This window comes from Moschus berezovskii, chromosome 6 (genome assembly GCF_049115385.1).
Source record: "Moschus berezovskii isolate FMDL1 chromosome 6, NW_MosBer_1.0, whole genome shotgun sequence".
Lineage (NCBI taxonomy): Eukaryota > Metazoa > Chordata > Mammalia > Artiodactyla > Moschidae > Moschus > Moschus berezovskii.
This window is the reverse complement of record NC_142465.1, coordinates 80,581,326-80,605,488: the sequence shown is the minus strand read 5'-3', so window position 1 is coordinate 80,605,488 and position 24,163 is coordinate 80,581,326. Positions and strand designations below refer to the sequence as shown.

The 24,163-nt window shown below is 55.0% G+C and overlaps 1 protein-coding gene across 10 annotated transcripts in view; it reads left to right on the top strand.

The window, feature by feature from the left end:
• ELFN2 (extracellular leucine rich repeat and fibronectin type III domain containing 2) overlaps positions 1–24,163 on the top strand; it is a 57,161-nt gene that overhangs the window by 11,760 nt on the left and 21,238 nt on the right. For 2 of the 10 annotated variants that reach the window (XR_016037662.1, XR_016037663.1), the window contains one exon: positions 4,451–4,673. The exons of the other annotated variants lie outside the window; for them this stretch is intronic. The gene's annotated coding sequence lies outside the window, so the exon portion shown is untranslated. Of the gene's footprint in view, positions 1–4,450; positions 4,674–24,163 lie in introns of those variants that run through there. 10 annotated transcript variants of the gene reach the window in all.

Sequence of the window (24,163 nt, the reverse complement as noted above, 5' to 3'; positions counted from 1 at the left end):
GGGAGCCTCAGTCTCCCCACCTGCAAGATGGGAGGAATAATAATGGAACAAGGGTTCTGTTAAATGAGTTCAGATATGTGCAAGAGATCTAGGAGTCCCTTGAATCCACACGGCATCTCATTTTCCAGAAGCAGAAAGAAAGCCAGGTTCAAGAAGCTTAAAGGGTTCATAGCAGTAATACTGACATCTGCTCTCTACCGATTTTCTGCTATGTGCCAGGCATTTTCCCACATGCTCCAGGTCTCACTGAATTCCCCAGCCTTTGCACTTGCTGTTCCTTCTACAGGAGTGACTGTTCTTTCTGTGCCCATTGCTGCTCCTCAGGCTTGTGGTATGGCCGTCTCCTGTTCTGGCTCATCGTCGACTCCTCAGGGAGCTCCCCCAACCCCCTACCACTCTGTTCGTTGTTTTGGTTCTTTCTCTCTGTTTCCTTATAACCCCTAATGAAGCCTTTGCTATTTTGTTTATTTGCTTGTTTATTACCCTTGGGGCTTCTCCAATGGTTCAGCGGTGAAGAATCCTCCTGCAGTGCAGGAGACGCAGGAGATGTGAGTTCAATCCCTGGGTCTGGAAGACACCCTGAAGGAAGGCATGGCAACCCACTCCAGTATTCTTGCTTGAAAAATCCCATGGATAGAGGAGCCTGGCAGGCTACAGTCCAAAGGATCGCAGAGTCTGATGTGACTGAGCTCCTGAGCACTTATTATCTGCCCTCCTACTGTCATAGAGTATCAGATCCATGAAGGTAGGAGCTTTTTCCGTCTTGTTCCCTGCTCTGTCCTTAGGGCCTTGAATGGGACCTGGCACATAGTAGATGTTCAATAAATACATGATGACAGCATGGATGGGTAACCTGCCAGCTACCCTGGAGGGTCATCTCATCGTCCCCATTTTACACATGAAGAAAGTGGCTCTCGGGAAGGTTGGTAGTTGCCCATGGACACACAACCGGAAGTAGGTGGCAGACCTGGCACTTGACCCCAGATTGGGCTGATTCCGGGTCAAGTCCTTTTCCTGCGATACCACACCTCCTTGCTGTGGGGAGTTTTGCATTTTAGGCTATAGAGTTTAGACTTTACTCCGAACAGAGAGGCAGAATCACAGAAAGGCCTTTAAGTAGGGAAGGCTCCTGCTAGAAGGAAAAGATTTTGCTAGCAGCCAGAATTGTCAAAAGAGATCAGTTCAGCTGCCCACTAGCTGTGTGGCCTTAGGCAAATTAATCACTCTGTGTGTCAGTTTACTTGTCCATAAAATGGGGATACTATCTTGGCTGATCTCAGCTGGCTTCTGGGAGGCAGTGGGCTTTGAGCTTTGGTTTGCAGGCTTGCCTCCACGGTCCCCTTCCCAAGGTAGGAAAACAGCATCTACTGAATCACCCCAGTCTCCAGAGGCCCCACTGCCAGCCCTGAGGGGTTTGAAGTTTTGAGTTCTGAACAGGGGACTTTTTCTGTGCTTGGGACAGGCCATTTTCTTCCCTAGCAGCCTGGTCTCTCTAGTCCACTCCACCCCTACTGCCCTTAGAAAAAGAGAGAGATCAGAGAGGAGAGAGAAGGTTTTAATTGAGCACCTACTATGCGCCAGGGCCATTCCTGTATGTATCCCCTTTCACAGTCGCAGCAGCCCCTGCAGAGTAGGTTTGTTATACCCATTTTCCAAATGCCCAGACTCAGGGTTGGGGAAGTCTTCCACAGGGCAAGAGCAGGGATCTGAACCTAGGCTCAGAGGCTTCTGTCTCCTCTGTGTTGGAGGAGGGGAGAGAGTGATGAAAGTGTCTGGGGTGGGTCTGCTCTGGGGTTCCCTGGGGAGGGCTGTTGGTATCAGCCCTCCAGGATGGGAGTTTAGAGTGGCCCTGATTTCAGAGGCTGGACCTCAAGGGGTTGTGGATGGGCAGACCGCTCCCACCAACCCAACTCCCTCCCACTGAGTGCTGGCAGCCTCACTCACCCGGAGAATAGATCTAGCCTTGTATGTGGTTATCCCAGTGTCTCACTGAAGACCCCATTTGTTTGGGGAGGAGAAAGGGGGGTCTGTGGTACCCAACAGAGGTGGGATTCATGGACAAGACAGGGGAGGGGGTAGCCTGCCTGGTACGGGTCAGGCCTGAACCAGTGCCAGGAGGGAGTGAGAGGAGGGGCCGTGGGCGTGGTCTGAGGTCCTGCTTGGGGCAGAGCCTTGGGCCGGGGGCTCTGTGGATGGAGGGGCAGGAGGAGGGGGTGGGAGTCCCACTCTCATGACTCCTGGTCTGAAGGAAGGAGAGTGTGGTGGCCCTGTCCTCTGGGAGCCTCAGGTCTTAGGGGAGGTGGGGAGAGGCCAGGCCACCAGGATCCTTGTCTGAGGGAGACACAGCCCCAGTCTGAGGGTGGGAGCACTGCAGGTGTTTCTGGAACCATCTGCTTTCTGAGTGCAGGAAGAGAGGATGGTGCAACTGAGTGGAGTCTCCCTGAATTCTGGGAAGACTTCCTGGAAGAGGTGGTCCCTGAGGACTGAGAAGGAGTTGGATTCAAGGCGGGGCCTACAAGAGGGCCTGTTTAGTGGTGGGAAGCAAGGCCTGGTGGGTTAGGTCCTGATTCTGAGTGGTCATGAGTGCCTGAGTCTCAGTTTGCTTATCTGTGAAATGGGGACACTGCCGGGCTCCTGGAGGGGATGGAATGAAATGGGGCTGGAGGGAGGAGCACAGAGTAGGCCCACAGGGCTGTTGGGAGTTGAGTGAAGAGTTCCGGAAGCTGCCAAAAGCCCATTCCGCCACCCTCTGCCTCCACCCATGGTCACAGCTCCACTAACCCGGCTTCTATCTTTACAGGCGTAAGAGGGAGGGCAGAGTCTAGGCTGAGCTCTTAGGTGGAGACAGGGCTCCTTCCTGCCTCTGACTTGCTGTGTGACTCTACCTGGTCCCTCACTCTTTCTGGACCTCGAGGGTAGAGTTGGGGCTAGCAGAGGACCCTCAGCATCCTGGCAGGAGGCAGACCACAGAAAAGGGTTGGCAGAGCAGAGCAGGTACCCCAGGCCTTGGTGGTTCAGGGGCCCTGGAGCTCAGCAGAGCCTGGGGGAGCAAGGCCTTTTTTGCATTTGCCAGCCACTGTGGGGTTCTGGCTTAGGGACAGCAGGTCAGAACAGAGAAACTCCTGGGGCTGTAAAAGGGGGTGACACAGTGGTCAAGCATGTGAGTTCAGGTTTTGGGTCTCCCCCCAGTTCTACCCATAAGTGCCTCAGTATTCTCACCTGTAGAATGGAAATAAATATAGTAACCACCTCATAAGGCTGATAGTATAAAGTGCTTAGCCCTGTGCCTGGCATACAGTGAGTACTCAATAAATGCTAACTCTGCTTCTTGGGTTTCCTGGGATTAGGCAGGCAAGGGCTTCACGGCCATTCCAGCCACCACCTTTCAGGCTGTTGAGGACAGGCGGTGGCTTGTGGAATCCCAAAACCTGGGATGCCAGGGCAGGAAATGTGGGGGTGTCTGCCACTGCAGCTCCTCCCACTCTCCCCAGTGCCTGCCGAGCAAGACGCTGTGGAGAGAGATAATGAGTTTTAGAGTAGGCAGCATCGGTTCCATCCCAGCTCATTCATCCGCTTTCTGGCTGCCTGGCTCTGGGCGGATCATTTTCTGAACCTTAGTGTCTTCATCTGTAAAATGGGATCAAAGGCTTTTGTGAGGATTAAAAGGCAGCACCCTTCCAGTCCTGTGCTGACGCTGTTGATACCTACTGCCTGCCATCCTCCTCCTCCTCTTCCCCTTACTGATTTGGTGCTGAGATTGCTGGCAGGCGAGGGGCTTTAGAGATGGAACTCCCATCTTGGTTGAGATGGCAGCTGACCCAGAAATTCTGTCCTGGACTCGGGAGGGAGCTTGAGGTGGGAGCTGTCCTTGGAGACCATCTGGGTCTCCCAAGGCAGCTGCAGATGCTGAGGGCCCTGGGGACAGTGGGGAGGTGGGATTTGATGGGAAATCAGGACCCTGGAACTCTGGAGATTTCCAGCTAGGGGATCTGCCCGAACACCTGCACCCACGGGCAGGCTGATGACCACAGAGGTACTGGCCCAGGGTCACCCTGCCCTGAGTGGCCAGGCTTGAAGGTAGAACGTGGTGTGGCAACATCTAGCTCGGGCACTTTCATTTTCCATGGCACCTCTGGGCCAGGCTGAAATTGCTGCAGGTGGAACAGGGTCACCCAGGGCCTGTCTGAGCTTTCTTAGCTTGGCCTCTATCTCCTCTGTCAGCAACTGCCCACCCTCTGGCCTGCACCAACCCCCAACAGCCTGACCTTCCCTGTCTGTTTGGGGCAGCCTTCGTATCCTTCCCTCAGCCACCTGAGGGAGATGGATGGACTAGAGCCGGGTATGCGTGGGTGTGAGCACAAGCACCTGGAGTGGTTTCATGTGTTTGCAATGTGTTGGAGTGTATGCATGTAAAACAGCATGTGAATGTGTGCACCTTCTTTCTAACTAGGGGCCTGACACGTACTCTGGGACAGCTGCTGCCCCCGCATCACTGGAGACCTTGACCATGTTTCCAGGCACCTACAGACACTTGAACACCAGCCTTTTGCCCATGGGGTTTGACTTGCCGTCTCTACTCAGGAGGCCGTGACTGCGCGCTCCAGTATCTCCCCTCAGGCACTGGGGTCCCCTCACGTGTCTGGCTGTGTTATGGGTGACTGGGTCAATTACAGTTTTTCCACTTTCACTAATAGTGCGTGACTTCAAATCCTCCAATCTCTCACCCAGCCGGCTGCCCTGTGACAGCTGGCTTCCTTGTCCCCTCATTTGTGGGGGTCTGCTGCCAGGGCTGAGTGTGGCCGGCTGTGCTCCACTGTGGGCTGAGGGTTTTAGGCAGTACCCCCATTCTGAATGGGTTTCCTTCCTGCAGGGCCCACTGGAGCCTGGGGAGCAGTAGGGTGTGGGGGTCCCAAGCCAGGAAGTCCCCAGCTGTCCCCAGAGCAGGATGCCTGAATCAAGATGGCTGTAGCAGTGCTGGGGGCCAAGCCACTCCTTGCCATCCCCACCTGCTGGGTCCCAGGACCAAGGGAAGCTGCTTTATGACCTGGCTGCCCAGGTCCCCTGAGTAGTCACAAGAGTGCCCGAAGCCTTCTGGAGCTGGGGGAAGGACAGGTGGGTGAGTCCCAGCCCCCAGAAGGAGGAGATTCAGGAGGTGGGGACAGGGTCTAGAGGCTTGACCCCCAGGCTGCACTCTCACCCCCAGGGACCTGAGTCTGGTCAGTCCCAGAACTTCTTTGTTCTCCGGACTGAGCTGGAGACACCTCAGTGCTATCAAGAGAGGGCCCAGGGTTTGAGTGTTGGCTCTACCCCAGCCCTCAGTGGGACCCAATTCTCAGGCTGCCCGTGGAATCAAAGCGAGTCATTCATTCCTTTTATTTAACAACATCCATATAACATTTGGAGCTTTCCAGGAAGCATTAGTGGTAAAGAACTCGTTTGCAGGTTCTTATGCAGAAGACAGAAGCGATGTGGGTTCATTCCCTGGGTGGGGAAGATACCCTGGAGGAGGAAATGGCAACCCGCCCCAGCATTCCTGCCTGGGAAACCTCATGGACAGCGGATCTTTGTGGGCTACAGTCCATGGGACCACAAAGAGTTGGACAGGACTGAGTGACTGAGCACACACACATGTATAACATTTACCTTGTACAGGCACGGTTTGAAGAACTTTATAGAAATTTAAAACTCACAACAGTCCAGCAAAATACCATTATCCCCATTTTACAGATGGGGAAATCAAGGCCCCAAGAGGTTAAGGATTCTGCCCATGGTCACACAGGGAGTCAGTGGTGCGACTGGGATTTGAGCCTGAGCCATCCGGCTTCCGGGGCTGTCCCAACTGCTTTGCTGTGTTGCATGCCCACGGCAGTCTGTAGAGGGCAGTGCTTGAACTGACTCCTAGGCCAGCCTGGTCCCCTGGTCTGAGCAATGACTGTGGTCCAGGAAGGTGGTCTTGGCACCCAGTAGTTGTGGAAGCTTGGGATCAGGCCAGATTTGAGTGTCTAGTGTATCATTTACTGAGTAAGACACTTGCCCTAGCCAAGCTTCGGTTGCCCCATATGTAAAACAGGGTAATAGTATCTACTTGGCAGGGCTGTTAGGAGAATTTGGTACAATGAGGTGTGGGGGGTACTCAGCACGTGGTGGCAGCTGTGATGGCCCCATGACAGGGTGAGAGGGAGGCAGCTTAAGGGGTGCCCTGTGCCAGGAGAGGGGAGTATGTGCCCTTGGAAGCCTGTGATTAGGAAAGGATGGGTCTGAGGGGGTGTACCACCAGTCCCTCTCATCACTCGGGACACCTCCCACCTGGTGCAGCCGGCCCGCCCGGGGCTGGGACACACACAGACGCACCCACCGTGGAGAAACAATGGAGCGTCCTCTCCTGTGAGGGCTGGGGTGAACCCTGGAGACCCTCTGGTCCTGCTCCTTCGTTGTTGCAAATGGGAAACTGAGGCCCAGAACAAAGAAGGGACTTGTACTGGGGCCCACAGATGGTCCCGATTATCTGAAGTCATTGCTGAGCAGGGCCTTTTCTAAGGAATGCAGCAGCAACCCTTCCTACAGTAGCTCTGTCCTGGTCACACTGGTTCACATTCTGTAGGTTCTATGCACTGCAGGGGATTTTTCTCCAGCCTGCGCTCTGTGGATCTGCTTACATCTGCCTCCCCGGCCCGTCCACCACAGCGGGAGCCCTGAGCACAGGGACGTCGTTGGTCCCTTCACAGCTGAGCCTGTATCCCTAACACAGTGGTGCATACGCAGTAGATGCTCAGTAAGCAATGGTTGAGGAATAAGCGACCTTAGCAGTGATCCCTCCAGCACTGTCTCCTGGGAGAGTCTGAATTTCAGCGGGGGGTGGAGAGTTGCCCAGGGCCAAGCTGGGAACTGCAGCTAGGCCTCCTGGCTCCCATCCTGAGCCCTCTGTGCATTCGTAAACAGATGCAGCACACACACACACAAACACACACTCCAAAATGCTCACATACTCTATGCCATGATTCAAAAGCTTCACGCTGATCATTGCTCAATTTTCTAGCTTTTTAGCTTTAAAGTGTCCATCTGTCCATCTCTCTGCCAAGGCCGTGGGCTGGACACCTACCGAGGCACCTGCTCTGGGGCCTCCCCCACAGCCTGAGGCTGTCCCAGGAAGGGGCAGGGGTCCTGGAAGGGGGCCCTGGGATGGTGTGATCTGTCCAAATCACACCCCCCCACCAAGGTACATTCCCTGGTGTGAACCCAATGACTTCTCTGTGTCCCCTTCTTCCATCCCCCACCTTGAAGGCCCACCTGCCCAAGTCTTCTGGTCCCCGCACCCCAACACTGAGCTGTCTTAGGCTTTGGGGGAAGGGGTGTCATTCCTGGGGACCAGACTCCCCCTCTGCCTCCCCCGGGAAGTCTGCCCCAATGCCCGGGAGGATGGTAATTAGAATGAGGCAGGCTGATTAGCTCAGAAATTAAGTCTTTGTTTTCTTCACTCCCCGGTTTCCCTAATTGAGCAGATGCAGAGCGGGGGAGGGGGAGGGACGGCCGGGTCGGTCACGGGGCTGGATGGGAGCACGCGTGGCTCTGTGCTCGCTGCAGGGGTGGCAGGGGTGGGTGTGGGTGTGGTTGGGGGGCACAGTCGACTGGGGTGGCCTAGTGGAGGAATGTCAGGGCAGGTGTGCCTGTGGGTGAGTGCCCAGGCTGCAACCCCCTGGTGGTTGCGTGGTCCTGGGAGGGCATCACACCTGGGACCCCCTCTGTCAGAGCTTGTCTATATTCATTCCTTCCTTCAGGTCTTCACATCCAAAAATTAATCATAACTGCTGCTTTTATTGAGCACCTACTGTGTACATTCCCTCGGCTAGATGCCTTTTGTGTATTTCCTTGCTCAATCCTCAGATGATGGTGCAGGTAGGGGACCCTCATTTCTTCAGGCTCAGAATCTAAGGCTCAGGGAGGTGAGGTGACTAATCTAAGGTCACACAGCTCGGAGCAGCCAGGGCAGGGTTCATACCCAGGCGGTCTCATGTGGCCCTGCCCTGGGCTGGGGGAGAGAGGATCCTCTGACCAGATGGTGGCCGGTCCAGGTCCTGGACACTATGGTGGGTGAGGCCTTTGTCCTTCTCCTTGGTTAGATGGGGGCCAGTCCATCTACCTTCTTGTGTTGTGGGGAAGAGCGGTAACAGCAGTTGTATTGATGGCAACTAAGTGAAGATTTATGTAGTGCTTTCTGGGTGCCAGGCAGGTGACAGATGCTTTCCCTGTTTCCACATTCCATGCTCACAGTGATCCCAGGAACCATGGCAGACACCCTAATTACCCCATCTCACAGTCTCAAAAGCCAAAGTCCAGGGAGGCGAGGGGCCTCTCCTGGTCCCAGTTAGCAAGTAGGGGACCCAGGATTTAGCCAGGTGCCATCTGACTCCAGGCCCTTCCTCCTTGATTGCGGCTGTGTGTGATCTAAAACCCCTGTGAGGTGCCCTGTGCCTGGCAGGTGCTCAGCAAAGGTCAGTGGCCTCTAGCCTCCCTGAAAGGGCTCGTTCCTGGAGAGCCTATGTCTCTGGGGCTCAGCCTAAGGGTCCAGGGGGATGGCCCTCCTCATAATATCCTATGGGGTAGGTATTACTTTTATTTCCATTTTACAGATGGGTAAGTTGAGGCTCAGAGAGGTGAAATGACTTGCCCAGGCTCTAACAGATGGTGAGGTGAAGGGTCTGGGATTTGAACCTGGCTGGTCTGGGTCCTGGTGCAGCCGTGTGGCAGGTTCCCGAGCATGAGTGTCAGCTCCCAGCTGTGTCCATCCCTGAGGGCTAATCCTGCCTGCCTGGTCTCTGGGCAATCCCTCTGCCTCCTTGGTTCCTCTTAGCAGCCATGTACAGGGAATGCACAGGTCTCATCCTTCTCTGTGCCCTGCCTCTGGCTGTTGGGCAATGGGCGTGGCTACCTGCTGACTGGACATGTCTTTTGGGGTGTCTCTCTGGCCCCCAAAACTCAGCTTGTCCAATGCAGGCTCTTCCTCTCTCCTCCTACCTTCTGGCCCGTTAGCTTCTTCTCTGAAGTTTCCTGTTCCAGTGTGGGCATTGCCATCATTCAGCCAGCCACTTCAGCTAGCCACCTGGACCTGGAAGTCATCTCTGAACTTCACCCCTGGCCTCCTAGCCTGTAGGTCACCAAGTCCTGCTCTCTGATTATCCCATTGCCTGTCCTCCCTGCTACCCTTATCTGCGTTGAGTCACCATCATGAGTCTAGACTATCACAGCAGCCTCCTCAAAGGCCAGCTCTCATTTTCCCCAATTCATCCTGCACTCTTCTGTTGGCCTGGGCTCCCTAGCATGTCACTGGTCCCCCCTTGTCCTGGGGCTTAAGTCTAAGTTCCTTAGCCTAGCTTCTGGACTTGGCCCAGCTACAGGGCTACTGTCTCTGGGCTCCCTCTCCCTCTCCTCTGCCGTGATCTTTTCTCCTGGCTCCATTCCAGTTTCTCAGAAGTGCTACCTTCTGGGTTCTGCGTAAGCAGTTTGATGGCCAGAATCACCCTCAGCAGAACATTCCCTCCCCTGCACTGGGGACATCCTTCTAATTCCAAGAGCCCTTTGCAGGGAACAGTGTTGCCCATTTTGCAGATGGGGAAGCTGAGACTCAGAAAGCTAAGCTGGCATCTGAACCCAAGTTTCTTGTGGAGCCTATGTTCTCCCCCATCTGTGTCCATGTGTGTGTGCACGTGTGTGCATACAGCAGGCCCTGCTGTCTGCCCTTTGAGCCAGGCAGTGTTTGGGCTAGGATGAGCGCTGCCTCCCTGGGAGGAGGTCTGAGATTGTCTCTGGAGGCCGGAACCTGTCTCTTCCTGTTGGGGGTGGGGATGCTATATGTGAGCGTTATGGGGGTGTCAGCCCCTACTAGCCCCCGAGACCACAGCCTCCCAGCTCCTCCCACTTCTCTCCCCTTCCTTCAAAATAAACACCCGCGAGCCCAAACCACCCATCCAGCCAAGGCACAGATGGAACCAGAGTTGGAATTAATTAGTTCTGTTGCCAAGGCAACTGGGATCCAGTCTTCTCTCTCCGGCCTGCCCCACTACCTCCTAGGCCCCGCCCCTGCCTCTCTCGGTCCCACCCCTCAAGGCCCTGGCCCCACCCTCTTCCCCAGCAGCAGCTGGTGGTGCCCTTGTGCCCTTGGAGAATTGAGGAGGGAGAGGATAGGTGTATCGAAGAGCTGGGTTCACGTCCCCACTCGGTCGCTCTTGGCTTGGTGGGAGCTTGGGCAAGGTCCTGAACCACTGGGAACCACGCTATGACTCGACCTACCTGGGGAGGGGTACCCTGGAATGGCTTTGAGAGACTGGTAAGAAAGGAAGAATGAAAGTGGCCTGAACTGGTGATACCATTGAGACTAGCAGTGGGCATGTGGACTCAGCGGCAGGTGTCCAGGGTCGGGAGCTGTTAGAGCTACAGCTGGCAGCAGCTATGAGGCCCCCTACCCTGGCCACAGGTTCTGACTCAGCTCTGCCTCCTCCATCCTGACCTTCCCGGCATCCTCTAAGCCTGCATCTTGCTGACTGGACACCAACAGCCAGGGTTGTGTTCTCCATCTTTTGTCTGTTGGTCTGTCCACCAGTCCACTCTGCACTGTCTCTTCCTGGGTGACCCTGAGCAAGTTACTTACGCTTTGTGCTTCTACTTGTCTGGAAAATGGGCATGACAGCGTCCACCTAGTGAGTGTGAAAAGCGCCCAGCGTGGTATTAATGTTTAGTCTGTGCTAAGCACTCGTTGCTTCTGTTCCTCTGCTGCCTGCAGGCCAGGGGCTTCCCTGTGAGAGGGGTTGTGAGGAACACAGGGGACAGTGGTCCCACCTTCTTCTTGGGGAAGTTGAGGATGGTGATCACGGCCACACTGTTGACTTGTTGAGGCTCCCAGCCTTACCTCTCTGCTCTCTAGGACGGGCTCACTGTGTCCCGTTGCACTGCAGATGGGAAAATCGAGGCCAGCATGGGTGGGGGACAGTGGTGGCAGTTGTAGCTGGTGCCCCAGGGGCTGTCCCTTCCAGTGTTGGCCCTGCTTTCTGGATCTTGCTAGTTGATGCTGGCTGGAGGGTGGGACAAGCCAGGTCTTCAAAAGCCAGGGCTTGAGTCTCCCTCACAGTAACCATAGGGAATGTTCTTCTCCTGCCTGGGCCTCAGTTTTCTCTTCTGCGAAATGGGAGCTCATGGGGCTGTAGCTGGTGGTAACTGATTGGAGCTGGCTATTGGGGGCATGGCTATATTAGGCTTTGTGCCAGCAGAAGGGGGCCAGTGTGGGCAAACGAGGTGCACTGTCTGGCTAGGGCCATTCCTGGAAGTGCACTCAAGGTAGATGTTATAGAGGGGACCTGGGAAGAAAGGGCAGCTCTGACGCCCAGGCCCCATCTTTTGGAGGCCCCGGTGCTGGGCTCTGCTAGGCTTGCCATCGTCTGGCTACTAGGCCATTTGCTCTTCCAGGGAAGCCACCAGGGAGGTGGCTCTTAAGCTGGCATGGTGAGGCAGGGGCTCTGGAGAGAAAACGGGCCGGGACGGGGGAGGGAACTCTCCTTGATTCTGCAGCCCCTCCCTCAGGGACTGTGGGTAAGTCGCTGCCCATCCATGAGCCTGTTTCCTCATCTGTGAGTTGGGCCTAATGATGTGATCAATGACCCACTGGAAACGCTTTTGAGAGGCATAAACTAGGGGTAGCTAACTCAGATGCCCATGGGGACTTCGTCACAAAATGTGAGCATCCGGGCCGAGGAAGGCAGTAGGGTGTGGTAGGGCCTGTGGTAAAGGCTCTGCCTCATAGCATCAAACCCAGATTTGCATCAGCTCTGAACCCACCAACAAAACCTATCCATGGGCAGCCAGTTGGCCCCAGAAGGCAAACCCTACAGGTGGATTAACTGGAAGGGAGCTATTTAACTCTTCTTTACATAATAACAAGGTCTGACATTCATTGAGGGCTTGTTATGTGCCTGGAGCAGACTCAGCACTTCACTAGGATTACCATATTTGATCCTCACGCTGACCCAGAGGCCAGCTGAGTGCACGGCCAGCTCAGTTACTTGGTAACTGAGCCAGTTAAACCAGAGAGGTTAAGTCAGAGCCCAAGATCACACAGCTGTGGGGGAGAGAGCAGGGCCCATTCCCGGGACTTTGGTTTCCTATCTGGGGGGCAGAATGGGGGAGGGGGAAGGGCAGACCCACTTGGCAGGGAAAGCCCCAAAGATGTGGCTTTTCGTTTCTGTTGGAGAGGAGGCTGGGAGAAGGAGGGAAAACAAAATTAAACAAACGCAGGGTGTTGTGGCGCTGAGGAAGAATAACTTATTTTTTATGAGCTTGTTAGCATTTGTGAAGTTAAGTAAATAGAAATTTATGCCATTCATTTGCATGCATTCAAGGAAGGGCTCCCTGGGCCCAGTGTGGTATCTAAACCCTCACCAGCCCCCCAGGGAGCTGCCCCTCAGCTCACAGGAAGCAGCTATTTTCTGGGATTTCTTCAGATCTGTTTCCTGATGGCCCACTGTGTGCCTGGCACCAACAGCTGTGGCTGTCCTTGATGTGTCTGGAAGCAGCTGACCTGGATGCCATCAGAGTGGCGTGGCCCTTGGTTCAGAGGTTGAATGTTCTAAACATGGTTTCTAGTCTCTCCAGGGGCCTCAGAAGATGCAGGAGGCCCAAGAGACCACCAGCTTGGCTGCCCAAGAGCTGGGAGACCTGAGACATGTGGTTTCAGCTCTCCGGGCCTCAATTTTTCTCACCTGTAAAAGGGGGACGGTAGTAGTAGTACATGCTCATCTGAGATGACATTGGCTTGTGGGGCTTGCCTGCCCATATTCCTAGTTAACCTGGCTCTTTGGGTCCCTTTGTTTCCAGTGGAGCTGGATGATCTGAGAACTGGCAGACCCCTTTTCTAGGAGGCCTTCCTGGAACCCCGACTGGATCTCAGCCACTTTGTCTTGAAGCCCCATGGCTCCCTGACCTTCTCCCTGAGATGCCTGGTCTCCTGCACTCCTGCCTTTGAGCTGTGAATGTCCTCAGGGCAGAACCACTGTGTCCAGAGCACTGGGAGGCCCTGCTCCTGCCTCAGGGCTTGAGAAATGGTACTAAATGAATGAGTCCGTGAAATACTTAACCTCAGCCTCATTTTCACTGCTTTGGAATGAAAAGTCCCTTCCAGGTGTGTAGTGATGTGTGGTTTTACAGCACTTTCAGGCGCTGCTGTCATTTGATCTCCACCTTTTGATCCTCACATCCCTTGTGCTCCCGTCACCCCCAGCCTTGGAGAAGGAAGATCAAGGACTGCAGTGAGGAAACAGGCCCAGGCAGGAGCGTCAGGATTTGAATCCAGCACTCATTCATTTGTTTTTGTTGCTGAGAAAGATTGAGGGCAGAAGGAGAAGGGGGTGACAGAAGATGAGATGGTTGGATGGCATCACTGACTCAATGGACACGAGTTTGAGCAAACTTCGGGAGTTGGTGATGGACAGGGAAGCCTGGAGTGCTGCAGTCCTTGGGGTCGCAGAGAGTCAGACACGACTGAGCGATTAAACAACCAGAGTTTGTTTATTTGGCTGTGTCAGGTCTTAGTTGCATCACGTGGGATCTTCGTTGCGATGCATAGACTCTCTAGTTGTGGCGCTTGGGCTCCAGGGTGCATGGGCTTCAGGCTTTAGTAGTTGGTGTGCATGGATTTAGTTGCTTCTGGGCATGTGGATCTTAGTTCCCTGACCAGGGATCAAAACCCAGGCCCCTGCATCACAGGGCGGATTCTTAACCACTGGACCACCAGGGAAGTCCCTCATTTATGGAAACTTTTGAACTCCTGCTCTGTGCTGGGTATTGGGGGTCTTGGGAAGAGTAAGCCATGTCCTGCCCTTCAGAGGCTTAGAGGCTGCACTCAAAAAACAGGTGCAATGAGGGTCGAGGGTTAGGAAGCTGCAAACTCTCATTCTTTCGTTTACCCAGAGGAACAAAGTGGCCTTCCCTGGGGCTGGAGCACACGAGTGCAGAGAGAGGTGAAGACAGGAAGTCAGGGAGGGCTGTGGAGGTTCTTCAGGCCTGATGGGAGTAGCATGCAGGTGAGGGTGACGGCAGGGAGGAAGGTGAGGGCCACAGCAGTAGTTCATGTGAGCCATTGGAGGCTGGCGGAGGTGGGCAGAAGCGGGTGGATTCATATTGGTCACGGTTGGCTAATGGAACTTGTTCCCTCTGCCTCCGGGAGCTCAAGAGGGAAGCGGCGTGTTTATTCAGCAGACAGTTCTCCAGCGTCTGGTGTGGGCTGAGCATCATGCAGGGTTCTGGGGAATTGAGGGGTGAATGAGAACAGTCGCTGCCATTAGGAATCCCACAGCCAAGCGGAAGGCAGATGAGGCTGACTGATACCTGGGTGGGCTGGAAGGCTTCCTGTGGGAGGTGGCTTTGAGTCTGAGGAGTAGCCGGCAGGAGGCGGGAGTGGGACTTGCCAGGTTGTGGCCATTTCAAGGGGAAAGCCAAGAGGTGTTGGGTGAGAAGGGTAAGAAGCTCCCATGTGAGGACCTTGGAGTGGGGAAGGAGGGTGCGGGAGTCTCGGCAGGGCCTGTGAGCCCCAGGCAGGCCAGAGGAGTCCAGACTGTGTAGTCTTCCAGCAAGAGGGAGCCTGCCACTGGCTTTCAGAAACGGTATTGTGGATGATGCAGATCAGGACAGAAGGAGTGGGAAGAGCTGAAGAGTTGGTGAGGGGAGTTCTCCAAGGTGCTCTTCTGGGGTCAGGCTGAGGAGTGGGAGGCTGGTGTGGTAGAGCGGGGCTCGAGGGAGAGTCCCAAGTAGGAGGAGTCAGGCAGGTTGTGGCGGAGGCACGTGTGTGCAGGCATGTGTGTGGGAGGCATGTGTGCACGGGCGTGTGTGTGTACAGGCATGTTTGTGCACAGGCATGTGTGTGTGCAGGCATGTGTGGGGAAGGCATGTGTGCACAGACGTGTGTGTACAGGAGTGTGTGTGTAGGTGTGTATATGTGCAGGCATGTGTGTGTGCAGGCATGTGTGGGGAAGGCACGTGTGCACAGACGTGTGTGTGTGCAGGCAAGTGTGGGGAAGGCACGTATGCGTAGGCATGTGTGTGCACAGGCATGTGTGTGCACAGACATGTGTGTGTGCAGGCATCTGTGGGGAAGGCACGTATGCGTAGGCATGTGTGTGCACAGGCATGTGTGTGTGGAGGCATTTGTGTGCAGAGTGGGGTGCCATGTCTCTGGACAGTAGCCTCATTGTAGGCAGGGTGTTGGAGGGCAGAGTTGCAGAGATGGGACCAAGCCTGATCTTGACTGTGGGGATAAGGGCCTGGGAGGCCCCAGAGGCTTCTGAGCAGAGAGGCGCTCCATGAACCTGCCAATGCTTCAAGAACTTTCTTCAGGCAGCTGTGCAGGGACTGAGCAGAGGCAGGGTCTTCTAGGTGTCTGTTTGCCAGACCACGGGACCCGTCTGGGGAACTTTAGCGGGTGGCGATGGAGAGGACGGAGGGTGGTGGAGCTCAGGAAAGGCTCAGGGGAGAAGTGGTACTGGATCCAGCCCACTGAGGGCGAGAGGGTTCGCTCTGTGAAGGTGGAAGGAGACCCAGGGGGTGGTTTCAGTGGAGATGGGAGAGGCCAGCTTATTCAGGATGTCTTTGAAGGATTAAAGGAAAGGTCTGAGCTGGAAAGGAATATCATTAGTGAGGACCCATCCTGTGCTGATTGTTCTCTGCCCAGCGCTGCATGCCCAGCTCCACACTTATAGCTGCAAGGCTTTGGGAAGATCCTTTGTGCCTTCGTTTTGTTGTCTGTAAAATGGAGATATTGTAAGAATTTGCCTCTTGTGGGGCCACTTAAGGGAGTTAACCTACCTGTAGCCCAGCCTGGGAGATTCTCTGTAGTTACTGGCTGCGGTCATTTCTGTCTCCTTTAGCACTCACGGCAGGCCTGCAGGGCAGCCTCCCATCCTCAGGGGACAGATGAGGAATCGGCTCAGAGAAGCTGGTCAGGCTCCCTGAGGCCACACAGCTGGCAGAGGCACAGAGCAAGTGTCTGATCTGGCGGTGTGCAGGACCCCAGTCTCAGCGCTCTGCCCTCAGTGCCTGTGGCCTCCCGGAATGCCTGGACTCGGGGTGAACGAGTCCCCTCCTTTGCCCTTGAAAGCTACCGGGTCTAGTGCAAGGAGAGTGGGCAGGAGTCTGGTGGGCGGGTTCTAATCCCTGGCTTGGCCCTCACTGGCCATGAGGCTCCAGATTAGCTGCTTGCCCTTGGTCAGAGCCTCAGTCTCCTCATCTGTAAACAGAGACCCTGCGTGCCCAGATAAGAGCTGCTGGGTCTTCTTCAAGTTCAGCTACATCAGCCCCCTGGCCCTGGTGAGGCTCCCAGGAGGGGCTCTGTCCACCTTCTCTGTTCCTCTGTTCCATTCCTCTGTTCCTCTGCCCCTGCCTGACCATGCTGCCCCAAGCAGGCTGGGACCACGGTGGACACGGGAGCCGCAGCACTGGCTGAGGCCTGAGTGGTCATAATAATAATGATAAGGAGTTGGGAGGCCATGTTGTCATCGCTCAGCGAGTGGGGAGGTTGGCAGGTGGATAGGGACAGAGGCCAGCTGGGAAGGACATGCCTGGGGGCCATGTAGTTCTTCTGCTTTTTCAGTCCGCATGCCCCAGGTACTTCCTCTGTGCCAGGCCCCTTGATGGCACTGAGGGGACACACTGTGTTGCCTTGGCTCTCAGGAAGGGAAATGGTGACTGTCCAGGGGGATACCACTTGGAGCTCGTGAGCCCGGGGATGCTGAGGAATGGTGAGGCCAGGTTTAGGGTTCAGGGCAGGCTTCCTGGAGGAGGCAGTGCCTGAGCTGAAGCTGGTCAGGGTTCACAGTACTGGTGACAAGTGGCAGGGAGCAGAAAGGGCCTTTGTCAGACAGGGGGCTGGGCCAGGAGGCGGGCAAGGTATGGATTCCCCTCATGGAAGTGTCACATGCCAGGAAGGAACTTGGCCCCTGTCCTCGGGGCTGCAGGGGACTCCCAGAAAGATTCCGAGGAAGAGAGACAGTGTCAGGACTGCCCTGCGCAAGACTCCCCCTGGCCGCCATGAGGGAGGGGCTGGAGAAAAACGGGGCCGTGACGGGCAAGGGGGCGAGTGATGTTGGCGGCAGGTCCCGGTGGGGTAGGGAGCAGAGGACACATGGGGGAGATGTTTCGAGGGTGAAGCTGGTGGCTGCTCTCATTCTTCTTTTCCAGCAGGGGCAAGAGGAGTTTGTGATGGTGGGATCTGTGGTCTGAGCAGGCAGGCAGGGTGGTGGTGACCTTGACCATGAGGAGACTTATGCAGAAGTGGCTTGGGTGAGAAGATGACCTGGGGCTGAGCCTGGGGCCTTTCAGAGCACCTGGGGAGACATCCAACAAGCTAAAGTCCAGGATCTGGGGGACCAAAGGCATGCCCGAGGTCACCCTGGAGGAGGGGGCACAGATAGGTGGGTGGAGAGCACGGAGGGACAGCAGCCTTTGGGGAGCTGAGGCAGGAAGCAGGGGCCTGAAGGAGAAAGGATGTGGCTTCCAGTCTTGGGCAAGACTCTCACCCACTCTGGACTCAGTTTCCTCTCCTGTTACATCTCAGGAGCCCAGATGTGCTGAGGGGGCTGCCAGCTCTGACCTTCTCTCAAGTACCCCAGAGGGCCTGAAAGTGGATGAGGGAGGTGACCTGGGGGGTTCCCCCCACACAGTAGTTTTGATACAGGGCCCTGGAAATGATGCACTAACAGTTTGGCCAGAATTACTGAGCACCTTTTGTGTGCCGAACCTCCAAGTTGGGGCTTGGGGCAGAGAGGGGACCTGTCCATGGTCCCCAACCTCAGCACTCACACTGGGAGTGCAGTGAGGAAGTACCCAGAAATCCACTGGTGTTACCCCACTTTTAGCAACCCCAATCTGTGAAAATTCAGATTCTCTCTTAAGAGAAATTAGAGGCTGGTTTGCCTCCTGGAGGCTCAGATGGTAAAGTATCTGACTACAATGCAGAAGACCCACGTTTGATCCCTGGGTCAGGAAGATCCCCTGGAGAAAGGAATGGCAAACCCACTCCAGTATTCTTGCCTTGAGAATCCCACAGACAGGAGCCTGGTGGGCTACAGTCCATGGGGTCACAGAGTTGGACATGTTTGAGCGACTAACACTTTCTCTATTGTACAAATGGAAATAGAAAACCATAATGGAAAACCCTGAATGAACATTTTGGCCAACCCAATAATCCTCAGGAGGATTTTCTTAAATAGCCAAGATCCCAGGGCCTGCGTGCTGGGTCTCCTCTTGCCCAAATTCCCTCCTGGCCAGACACTTCCTTGCCTCTTTGTTTCCTCTGCCCTGTGCTGGGAGTCCTAGTCCAGCCCCGCAGCAGGGGCTCATTAGCTGTGGACTGTCTAGTTGGCAGGGTGCAGTCCCTTCTGGGGATGCCCGGCCCCCTTGGGTCCTGGGCGGCAGGTCTTCAAAGGTGCCAAGCCCCCCCAGTTAACCATCATCTTCTCTTCTGGCCTTCTGTTGGCTTCGTGTTGCTCTTGATGACAGCAGGCAGGTACCTGAACCCTGTTGCTCCCAAACCCTGAATGAGACCCCTGCCCCTTCCCACCCAGGGTCCCTCAACCCCTGGTGATCCCCTGTGTTTTGCCAGTCCGGGGCCTGGTGTGTTGTAGGCTCTTAGGCGTGGGGATCATATGCTGCTGGTGAAGGGCCCCTGGTTGGTCTGTCACCCTCTTCCACATGATAGATCCGGGGCTCGAAAGGGAAGGGCGTGGCTCCAGTCCTTGCTGCCATGGAGCCGGGGCTGGTGAGGGAGCTACAGTGGAGATGCTTCTCACCCAGGGCAGCCCTGGCAGCAGAGGCCTGGGGAGATTTGAGCAGAGCTGGGGGAACAGACTGGCTCCACGGCTATAACTTGGTGTATCCCAGGCTATTTCACTTCCTCTCTGTGTGCCCTTGGATGGTGGCTTCACTGCTCTGGGCCTCAGTTTCTTTATCTCTCAAATGAGTGTAATAATTGTGACCATCTCCCGAGGCAGTGGAGAGGTTTGAATGAGTTAATGTAAAACCTCACTGAGGTCTGGCATGTAGTGAGTGCTCGGTGCCCAGAGCCCAGGCAGTAAGGCTTGATCCCAGCCCCACCACTGACTAGTGGTGATCTGGGAGCCCACTTTATCTTTCTGAACCTCTCACTTGAGAAATAGGTCCAATGACCTTTACCTTGTCACCCTGTTGACAAGGAACAGGGGAGCTGTGTAAGCGGGGGCTGTGTCTGCATGCAGATGAACGGTGACAAGGCCTTCGCCGGGTCTGCTGAGTTCCTCGTTGGCACAATGCAGCCCTGTGGGTTTGCTCTCTGGACTTGACAGAGGCATTGGTTCAGACCACAGTGCTGCCAGGCTGACTGTGCCAGGGGCTGGAGCTGCAGTGGAGAATACCCTGTGCTCGATGACTGGGTGATGTGGGAGGGACAGATGCCATCAGGGGGTCAGACAAGAGCCAGGAGAGTCTCCATGGGAGAGGGGAGAGCTGCCTTGAGGGGAGATGCAGGAGAGGGGTCTGGAGTGGGCAGTTGGGCCAGGCTTCATAGGGCCTTGACCTTCAGAAGGACTTATAGCTTCAGCCTGGAGCCACAGAAGATTCTAGAAGGGCTTTAACAGAGGGGTCCTCAGAGGGTCCACAATAAACAGGCTATTTTGAGAGGCTCTCTGGCATCTGAGCTAAGGGTTTAGGGGAGGCACCCAGGGGACACCTGGAGTGGCTGGGAGCCAGTGCTGTCTTCTAGACAAGGGCCATCAGTGACTTAAACACTCAGGTGTGTGGCCTGGGCAGGTGTCAGGATGGATTGGAGAAGAGGGATGAGGCAGGGGGTGGAGTCAGATGTGATTCAGATAATGCGGCCGAGGCACAGAGAGGTTTGGTAATGGGCCCATAGTCACACAGCCAGGGTATGAAGCCTCAGGCCCAGTACCAGTATGAGGCGGCAGCCTGGCCCTTCTGCTGTTGGCAGCCCAGCAGCCCTGTGTTCAGCCCCACACAGAGGTGCCCGAGGAGCAGAGAGGGAGAGCAGTGGAGCCAGCAGGGGTGACACAGGGAGCAGCATCCTCATGCTTTGTTCACGGGCTCTGCTCTGTGCCAGGCATAAGGGGATCAATCAGGGCGTATGCCAGGGAGTGGGGGCCCATTCTGTGTTGCCTGCAACCCTCCATCACTTAATGGGAAATAGATGGGGAAACAGTGGAAACAGTGTCAGACTTTATTTTTTGGGCTCCAAAATCACTGCGGATGCTGATTGCAGCCATGAAATTAGAAGACACTTACTCCTTGGAAGGAAAGTTATGACCAACCTAGATAGTATATTAAAAAGCAGAGACATTACTTTGCCAACCAAGGTCCATCTAGTCAAGGCTATGGTTTTTCCCGTGGTCATGTATGGATGTGAGAGTTGGACTGTGAAGAAAGCTGATTGCCAAAGAATTGATGCTTTTGAACTGTGGTGTTGGAGAAGACTCTTGAGAGTCCCTTGGACTGCAAGGAGATCCAACCAGTCCATTCTAAAGGAGATCAATCCTGGATGTTCATTGGAAGGACTGATGCTCAAGCTGAAACTCCAATACTTTGGCCACCTCATGCGAAGAGTTGGCTCACTGGAAAAGACTCTGATGCTGGGAAGGATTGGGGGCAGGAGGAGAAGGGGACGACAGAGAATGAGATGGCTGGATGGCATCACCGACTCGATGGACATGAGTTTGAGTGAACTCCAGGAGTTGGTGATGAACAGGGAGGCCTGGCGTGTTGTGATTCATGGGGTCGCAGAGAGTTGGACACAACTGAGTGACTGAACTGAACTGAACTGAACTGCAACCCTCCATTAGGTAGGGTCGGTGTACAGAGGAACGAGTCAGGAAAGGATGGAGCCAGGGCAGGGTGCTGACCTAGGGTCCCATCTCCAACCGAAGTGTGTGTTGGTGATGAGCTGGGGATCCCAAGTGAGATGGGGAAATGGCCTTGACCTCACTGGGCTTGGTTTCCCCATCTGTAAAGTGGGCATGGTTCTGAGAAGGCTGAGACAGCGCAGGACTTTGCCCAAGGCCTGGGGCCTGGTGTGTGCTCAGGAAATGCTGGGCGCACTTATGATTATTGTTGCTGTTGTCATCGTTGTTGTTGTGTGGCAGACAGAGTCTACCCTTGCTGGCCACGGGGAGTCAGCTGGCCTCTGATCTGGGATATGTTCTGGTCTGCCAAGCCAGCTTAGCTCAGGATACATGATGCTGGCTGCAAAGTCCAGGCTCAGGCCCAGTTGTGAATGGAGGCCACTGGTGGGAGAGGATCAGAAAAACAGCAGAGACAACTGGCTCCTGTTTTGTGGAGAACAAAGGGTCATGTGAGCCCACGAAAGACTTGTAAGTGCAGGGAAGGGTTGAAGGAGCCTGCAGAAGGATGGGACAGGGCCAATCTTGACAAGCCCAGGCAGTGTTTAGAGACTGTCCTTTGCCTCATTTTACCAGGTAAACGTGCGGGAGGCCCAGAGAAGGTGAAGGCCTGGCTCAAGGTCACACAGCAGCTGGTGCAGACCTACTAGCTTAGGGGCCTGGGTGCTGCCCCACTCTGTGAAGGACGGATGTGATCATTTATCAGAGGAGTTTAATAATGAATGAAGTCGAAGTATCTTTAATGCAGGCAGCAGGCCCGAAGTAATAAGGGGCCCTGTATTAATTCGTAAGTTAATGAATATGCAGGTGTGTCTGAATGATTAATGGGGCTCCCGAAGGCCTCAGAGAGGGGTGCGTGAGCTGCTGCTAATGGAAATATGAATATTGCATACATATGGGAAGTTGGATAAACCAGGGAACAGGTGGGCATTCATGAACTGGAGGACTCTAGTGGCCCCAAAGGGCTGAATATACAGATACTTAAAAGCAGATATACAGGGTCATGGCTAAGTGCTCTTATTTCTTGCTGTGTAATCTTGAGAAAGTCACATCACTTCTCTGAACCTCCATGTCCTCATATGCAGAATGGGCATAAAAATAGTAGCTGATTCCTAGGATCCTGGGGATGAAGTTCATGACAACTCCTTAGCACCAGAGGCAGGCGTAGTACGGGCATCTGAGAAAAACTGTCATAGCCTTGTTAGAAAGGAGGGCAGAGGAGTGGTTGGGGAAGGAAAGTATAACAGTAATGATTAAATTCCTTTCAATATCACTAGCACTTTACAGTTTGTAAGGGGGTTGATCTTTCCTCTGTGGCTTCCCAGGTGGCACTAGTGGTAAAGAGCCTGCTTTCTAATGCAGGAGATATAAGAGATGAGGGTTCGATCCCTGGGTCGGGAAGATCCCCCGGAGGAGGGCATGGCAGTTCGCTCCAGTATTCTTGCCTGGAGAATCCCGTGGGCAGAGGAACCTGGTGGGTACAGTCCACAGGGTCGCAAAGAGTCGGAGACGACTGAAGTGACTGATCGTGCACGATGCTCTTTCCTCTGCTCCTTGAAGCAGCTGCGTGGGGCAGAGGAGATGGTTCTTGGGAAACTTGAGGTTCAAAGAGGGCTGGTCCCTGCCCGAGTCACCCACTCGGCAGAGGCAGATTCAGGCCTGGGCCCAGGTCTGCACCCCTTGCTGGTGAATTTCGGAGGGGATGGAGGTGGAACCGCCAGTCAGCAGGAGAGTCCCACTGAGGTCCTGACCAAGAAGGGCTTGGGGTTGGGGAATCCTACACCCTCTCCCCGAGCCTTGGTTTTTCTGTCTGTGGTGTGAGGGTCTGTCTGCCACCCAGAGCTGTTTTGAGGCTTTGGAGAGAAAATGGGATACTGCACCCTCACCTGTGCTCAGCGTTTCGGGGAGTCTCAGACCCTGCAAACGTTACCCCGTCCGATGCTTGAAGCAGCTGTGCCTGGAGTTTATATGCCCCAGCCTGTCTCACGTCTGGGGAGCTGCGGGTCCCGGGCCACTCTTTACACCCCCTAGCCTCTCTCAGTCTCAGTCTCTCCATCCTTCAAGTGGGCAAATTGTGTGTTAATTGTGTGGGCTCCTTCCTGCTCCCCCGCCCCGCCCCTGCCATGTGTATGGGCGCCCTTTCTTTTAAGCTCCATGACCTTTCATTCATTCTTAGGTCCTTTTGTGAATATTAACGGAGTGCTTCCTGGTGCCGAGTTGGGCTCTGGGTTTACAAGAGGAGCGAGATTGCCCTCCCCGTCCTTGGCCTTGATGAAGTACTGGTCCAGGCAGACGCAGGTGTGAATCTAGTGTCAGGTGATGCAGGCTGGGATGGGGCGCGGAGCCTGAGGTCGGCCTCTACCCTGCCATGCTTGTTTGTTTTGCTGTCTTCCTCTCTGGAGCATCTACCTGAGGCTGTGCCTTTTGGCAATGAATCCTCGGCTCCCCTAGCAGGAGATCCTCAGAGAATGGCTGTTGGAATGAATGAGAAAGTGAAGGAGTGAATGGCTGGCATCCTAGGCCCCTTTCCCTGCCTCTCCCGGGCTCCAGGCCAGGGAGCAGAGGCCCAGCCAAGCCCTCCCTTGGTTGTCCCAGGTAGACCAGGGCAGCCTCTCTTGCATCCTTTTTTATTCCTCCTGGGACTCTAGCCTGGGCCCTGAGGCCCCCCTGCCAGCCTGACTGGGTCAGGGAACTCTAGGCTGTTTGATAAAGAACCTGAGCCGTCATGGTCGTGTTGTAGCTTGCTCTTGACAGATGGGGAACGGAGGCCCAAGGAGGAGGGGGCCAGGGTTCGAGCCCCCGCTGGACTGCTCCATGGGCTTGGCCCTGCAATACCTGGCCTGGCCAAGTATTTATAGTCTCTGCTGATCTATATTAACATCAGGGCCTGCCCAGGCCTTTGCAGCCTCTGGATCTGAAAGGCTTTGAACCTTCACAGCTGTGGGGCTCATGCTGGGCCCTGTGCCTGGAGTTCTTTCTTCAGCCTGGGCCTGGGCTCCAGCCACCTTTTGGTGGGTTCAGCGTCTTTGGGGTTTTTTTTATTATGCCTCGCTTTCCTCCCTTCTCTGCAGGGAGACTGTGTGTACAGCATGGGATCAAGCACGCTGGCTGTGCGGCCTCAGGGGAGAAGCCTCCCCTCCTCCCTGAGCCTCAGTCTCCTCGTCTGTAGAATGGGCCATCATTTCCACCTGACTTGGTGTTTCAGGCACTGAGGGCTCAGTGTGAGTGGGAGTCACTGTTTACGCTCC